The following is a 7165-nucleotide window of genomic DNA, read 5'->3' on the forward strand; positions in this document are numbered from 1 at the left end:
AAATGAACAAGAGCAGTCTATGTTATATAAATATTAGTCCCTGGAAGCCAAAGTGGAACAATGTAATTTTCAGCACAATGAATTCTTTGCCTGGAAGGCTAATTATTGGAATGAACTGTTCATTATGTCAGGCTTGAAAGCTCAAAAGAGCAAAGAGAAACTCCAAAAACTCCCTAATCAGCAGCAGAGATGATATTTACTGAGCACCTACTAAGTACAGGGCAGAATACTAAGTACTTGGGACAGTTCAACTGAAGACTCATGATCCCTGCCCTCTAGGAGTTTACAATCCACCTCGTCTGTGGTTATACTTTCAAAGACTTTCGTAAAAAACAAAAACAAAATCCCCCTTTCATTTCCTCTTGCTTTTTACTGAAGAGGAAGACAAGAAAGATGGTTTAAAACATGGATTCAAGTCCATGTTTTTAAGGTGGGGGTGAACTAAACTGAAGAAGAGGAAAGAGGTTTTTGTTCCAGCAGAAAATATATATATATATATTTTTTATGGTATTTGTTAAAGGCTTACTATGTGCCAGGCACTGTTCTAAGCGCTGGGGTAATCAGATCAGGTAGAGGAAGAACTTCTTGGTTTTCAGGGTAACAAAACACTGAAATGGGCAAAGTGGTGTCTACTTCTTGGGGAGCTTTAAGAAAACAGGGGGAACTGCCCACTGTGGGAGATGAATTCATTTTCCTGGGGGTAAAGGTGGGGGATAGATTATCCTTTGAGGTTCCTTCCAGCTCTGTGGTTGGGTGATTCTATGGAATGCTGTTAGTTTTCAAGCTTCTTTAACTCGGATGTGCTAGAAATTGCTGATAACCCTGACTTCACTGGTCCTTGCATTTCCAGTTTAACTTTGTCATTTTTGTTTTTACGTTTTGAAAACCTGGGTCAAGTCAGCCCAGTCTAATCTCCGGAGTGGTTTCAATCGTTGAAACTCTTCTTTTCCCTTCACCCTAACATTGGAAAACCAAGCATTTTGATGGATTATTGATCAGTCAATCGATCAATAATATTGATTGGGTGTTGACTGTGTGCAGAGCACTGTTACTAAACTCTTGTGAGCATACAATAGAGACAGTAGGTATCTTGTCTGCTGTGTGACTTTAGGCAAGTCACTTAACTTCTCTGTGCCTCAGTTACCTCATCTGTAAAATGGGGATGAAGACTTTGAGCTCCACATGGGACAACCTGATTACCTTGTATCTACCCCAGCGCTTAGAACAGTGCTTGGAACATAGTAAGTGCTTAACAAATACCATCATTATTATCTCTGTCCTCAAGGAGATTAGAATTAATTGTGTGTGGAGCTCTGTATTTAGAGTAGGGAGAGTACAATAGAGACATCTCAGGAGATACGAATAAAGAAGTAGATTAGGAGTGTGAAAAATCCATTTTCTTAGAGAAGCAGCATGGCTTAGTGGATAGAGCACGGGCCTGGGGGTCAGAAGGTCGTGGGTTCTAATCCCGACTCCACCACTTATCTGCTGTGTGACTATGAGCACATCATTTCACTTCTCTGTGCCTCAGTTACTTCACCTATAAAATGGGGATTGAGACTGTGAGCCCGGTGAGGGACAGGGACTGTGTCCAATCCTATTTGTTTGTATCCACCCCTGCGCTTACTACAGTGCCTGGCATCTAGTAAGGGCTTAACAAATACGATAATTATATTATTATCCTTCCATTTTACCTATAATAATAATAATAATAATGATATTTGTTAAGTGCTTACTATGTGCAAAGCACTGTTCTAAGTGCTGGGGGGATACAATGTGATCAAGTTGTCCCACGTGGGGCTCACAGTCTTAATCCACATTTTTACAGATGAGGTTGGGGGGTGCCTTAATATAGTGCTCTGCACATAGTAGACTCTCAATAAGTAGTACTGATTAATGGATCACAAGAGCCCTCCAAGCATACTTTGTGGCCATTATCAGAGGGATTGGGGTGCGTGGGATATTTAGGTCTGATTGAGTAGTGGCATTGGTCATTTCCCTATTATTAGCTTGCACTCTAAGGAACAAGAGTGATAGCTTTGTCTCTCCTTTGGATTTTTGTTATAGGGATGGGTACCCTCATTTTCTCTCCCCTAATACTGGTTGCTCATCCCCTAAACACTTAGACATACCTTCTCCGCCCCCCATCCCCACCCTATAGCACATACTTAACTTTTAAATAATAATAATAATGGTATTTGTTAAGCACTTACTATGTGCAAAGCACAGTTCTAAGCGCTGGGGGGATACAAGGTGATCAGGTTGTCCCACGTGGGGCTCACAATCTTAATCCCCATTTTACAGATGAGGTAACTGAGGCCCAGAGAAGTGAAGTGACTTGCCCAAAGTCACACAGCTGACAAGCAGCGGAGTCGGGATTTGAACCCATGACCTCTGACTCCAAAGCCCGGGCTCTTTCCACTGAGCCACGCTGCTTCTCTGGCCAGGGCTCCCTTGGTTCCCCCTAACTTCACTCCCTTTTAAACTCTGTTGCTTCCCACTATTTGTGATGTATTTTAACCCCGCTAAACAGTAAGCGCCTTCAGGTCAGGGATCTTGTCTTCTAACTCTACTGTATTCTCCTATGCGCTTAGCACAGTGCTCGGCACAGAGTAAATGCTCCGTAAATACCACTGATTGCACTTTGGGGGACAAGGTACCCTCTTTCCACTTGTTCCCCCTCTTTTACATAACTGTTAAAGTATACGCTCCTTGGGGTCAGGGAACACTGTCGAACCTTTGCTTTGCCCTTTCCAAATGCTTCGTCCAATCCATTGCATCCAGTGGGCGCTCAATAAATTTCACAACTACTTACTGCTATGGCCAAGTCTTGAAGCATCCTAAAAAGACAAAGTAAGCCGTGGGATTTCACAAACTGTCTTGACAGGCCGAACTGAAGTTTATACAAACGTTGTGATAATGTTCACTGCTGTTCACGAGGCTGTTTGGCATCTGAATTCCTTTAATTCGCTCCCCAACGTTTGCTGTGGGAGCATTATACAGCTCCATAAAGGTTTTACAAACCTCCAGGGGATCTGGTTACAACTGAACTATTGCCACAGAAAGCTGCAATTGGGCAGAAAGGAGCCAAAAATGACCGTGAACTTTTTAAATGAAAATACTGAGAAGCAATTAAAGGACTAGGTGTGTTGGCTGGGTTTAATTACCACTATTCAATAAGAGAGGCTGCTGTGGTAGTTTAGAAAAGGGACCCTCACCTGGGATTAAATCAATATTTTGTACAGTTCTCATGAATCACTTTTTTTAAGCTATGACCATTAATTTGATCCCATTGCTTTTTTCACTCACTTGACTCACCCAAGTCATAGAAACTTAGCTGTTACAGAAAGTAGTTTTTCTTGGCCTCTTTCATCTTTCTCTCTCCCATTTTGTTTCCCAACCCCTCCCTCCTTGACTTTCCCTCTGTCCCTCCCTCATTTTTCCTTCCCACATCCCAACTTGACCACTAATCTTCCCTCAGCTGTGATCGCCCCAAAATTCCCACTTTCCCCCGTAGTGTCAGAGCCCGGACATGGAAAGGCCAAGAAGGGAGAGGAATTATCAACTAAGGGAAGCCTGATGCTTGGGATTTGCCCCAGAGAGGCTGGGATAAGATGCTGGAGTGCTGGAATCAAACCAAGTGTGAGCCGGAAGGGAATGCTGAGAGGTCATCGAGTCCATCCCCCTGTCTCCAAACAGCACTGCAGAAGCAGTGTGGCTCACTTAATAAATGCCATTATTATTATTATTATTATTATTATTATTATTATAAGTTACCTGACTTCTCTGAACCCAGCATCTCTGAGGCTTGCCTATCCTAATTAAGCTTTTGGGCTGGATGATATGTAGCCTCTCACAATGGAGTCCTCTTGCTTGTGAAAGATTTCACTGACTCCATGGAAGCTGGCATTTCCAGCATGCTAGAGGGTGATTGCTCAGCTGATACTTCTCCCATATGGGTTTTGAAGGGGTCTTTCCAAGATCCTCTTCGGGCACTGGGATGGAGCGATGGCATAATGTAATAGCGCATCTTAGCTTTCCCAGAATTCCCCACCCACCTTGCCTCCATCTCTGTGCCAGAGGTGAATATCTTGGCTCACCTGGTAATGTTATCATTATTATTGCCATCATTTGGTGCTACCTTACTTACAAAATGTTGGGGTCCACAAAAGGTCACCAGATCAGATTCAGTCTCTGCCCAACAGAGCACACAAACTTAGAGGTTCAGAGAGGCAGGTATCCTCATTTTACGGTTGTGGAATTTGAGGCTTAGAGAGGTAAAGTGTCTTGCCCAAGGATTAAACAGAAGGCTAGTGGTAAAGTGGCAATTAGAATCTGTGTCCTTTAACTCCCATGCTCTTTTCACTAGGCGACCCTGTCTCCGAGCGGTCAGACTTGACTTCACTTCTCCAGAGTTCCCCCAATTGCTTAGCTTCAGCTAATATTTGGAGAAGGTGGGCCTTTTCTTTGCTTAACTCTTGAAGGGGACCACCAAAGAAATCCATCAAACAATGCACTAGTCTCACACCAGAAAACGCCAGTTGCCAAGTGTCTCTTGAACTTTTGGTATCCGTGAAGGGTAACGAAAGGGCAAATGTTCCTGCTCCTCCCAACCGGAGAATACATCAACAGGCACAGAATCTTTCAAGCAAAGAACTCACCACCTGAAGGAGACAAGCGGACAGTGGTCACCAGGGTCAGCCCTGGGACACAGCCAATCAATCCATCCACCAATCCATATTCACGGAGCCCCTACTGTGTGCTCAGCACTGAACTAAGCACTTGGAAGAGTCAGAGTAGACAAGAGACCTGACCTCAAGATGCTTACAATCTTACAATTTAGTCAGGGAGGCCGACGTCAAAATGAATTAGGCAGGAGGCAGCAATAAGGTATAAAGATTTGGCCATCAGTGCTATGGTGGAGAAAGGGGAGGGCGAATAGCCAAGTATTTAGATAACACAGAAATCCTGAAGTGGCATTGGGTTGGGGGTTAGGATATAGAAAGATTAATAAGAGATGAATCGGGGAGGCCTCTTGGAGGAGATGCGATTTCAGAAAGGCTTTGAAGATGGGGAGAGCTATGAGTTGTGGGCAGGAAGTCAACTGAAGAAGAGGTGAAAATGAGACACAATCAATGGTATTAATTGACTAATCACTACATGCAAAGCACTGTACTAGGTGCCTAGCCTTTGACTTCTCAGTGAGTAGATTCACAGATTATGTCTCTACAAGGCCAGGACAGCAGTAGGACATGGAACTTCAGATTTCCAGCCCAGCATCCTCATTCCCCACTCTCCCAAGTGTTTAGTACAGTGATCTGCACACAGATTGTAAACTCCTTATGGTCAGGGATCCTGCCTTCTACCTTTATTGTAGTCACCCAAGCACTTAGTAGAGTGCTCTGCACTCAATAGATTGTAAACTCCTTGAGGACAGGGATCATTTCTTCTACATCTTTGCACTCTCCTAAGCACTTAGTACAGAGCTCTGCACACAGTAGGCCAACAAACATTATTGATTGAATGATCGATCTTCCTGGACTCCCAGCAGATAAATCCGAGATCCCCACAAAACAAAGGGGGACTTTGAATCAGCGCTTAGAACAGTGCTTTGCACATAGGACGTGCTTAAAAAATGCCGTCATTATTATTATTTGAACTTCATTGACCGGTGGACAGAAATGAGTCCCTTTCCCTCTTGCATTGGTCCTTGCACTCGACTTCTTGCCTCGTCCTGGGGCCTCTGGATTCCCTCAAGAACTCCATCCCTTTGCCACGCTCCTGCAGCCTCCCCCAAAACAATCCTCTTACCGGGCACAGCTTGCTCCCATTCCTTGCAAGTTTCTCTCGGTCAAACAATGGCATTTATTGAGCATTTACTGTGTGCAGAGGGATGTACTAAGTGCTTGGAAAAGTGCAACAGAATGAGCAAACATGTTCCCTGTCCATAACCAGTTTACCGTCTAGAGGAAGCAGCCGGGGAAAGGGTGGGAGGACCAATCCATCACGACCTTGGCAAGTTGAGGGGTGGTAGGGGGTTACTCTCGACTAAAGCCCTGGCACGGGTTCCTGGTGTTGTTCCAAGACGGATGGGGAAACAGCCCACTAAACGGACACGTTGATAAGGAATTCCCGGTGTGTTCCGAGTTCAGCCTAGGACTCTGCTGGCATACTCGGACTAGTGGTTTGGCCTGGGGAGGTGGACTGCATTGCATTTGTACATATTTATTACTCCATTTATTTATTTATTTTACTTGTACATATCTATTCTATTTATTTTATTTTGTTAGTATGTTTGGTTTTGTTCTCTGTCTCCCCCATTTAGACTGTGAGCCCACTGTTGGGTAGGGACTGTCTCTATATGTTGCCAACTTGTACTTCCCAAGCGCTTAGTACAGTGCTCTGCACACAGTAAGTGCTCAATAAATACGACTGATTGATTGATTTATTGACTGTATTGCACTACGATGAGAGGCCAGCTAGGAAATTGTGCAACCAGGGTTTAAGGTATGTGCTGTGCTTTTCCCGCAAAGAGTGACAGCTCCTTGTGGCCAGGTATCATGTCACCTACATCTCTTGCACACTCAAGCCCTTAGAACAGTGTTCTGCACACAGTAGACACCAAGTCAGTGATATTTATCGAGCACTTATTGTTTGCACTAAATGCTGGGGAGAGTACAATTCAACAGCTGGTAGACACCACGCCCACCTACAACGAGGCTAGAGGCGGAAGCACAAATGGAAATGTTATAGAGGAAATCAATACTATTGATTGATGGTGAGCCTCCCTATTCCTTTTTTGCACCACTGTCCCAGAAAGGAAATTTCATGAGCTCAAGGACATTCCATCCGGGGGCCAGCCAGGAATCAGGAAACCTATCCAACTCTTTCCAAACATCCCTGACCAACATATGTGTTTATAAAAAGATTTACATTCCCTTCTGATTCTAATCAGGTGGAATTTCATTGCCATTTACACTCTTGAAATTTAACCTCATTTTATCTATCAATCATATTTCTTGAGTGCTTACTGTGTGCAGAGCACTGTACTAAGCACTTGGGAGAGGGCAATATAACAACATGACACATGCCCTGTCCACAACACGCTCATCCTTGACTCAGGTCAAGGGAGAATTTTTTTTTTAATGGTATTTTTTAAGCTGTT

This window comes from Tachyglossus aculeatus, chromosome 20 (assembly GCF_015852505.1).
Source record: "Tachyglossus aculeatus isolate mTacAcu1 chromosome 20, mTacAcu1.pri, whole genome shotgun sequence".
NCBI lineage: Eukaryota > Metazoa > Chordata > Mammalia > Monotremata > Tachyglossidae > Tachyglossus > Tachyglossus aculeatus.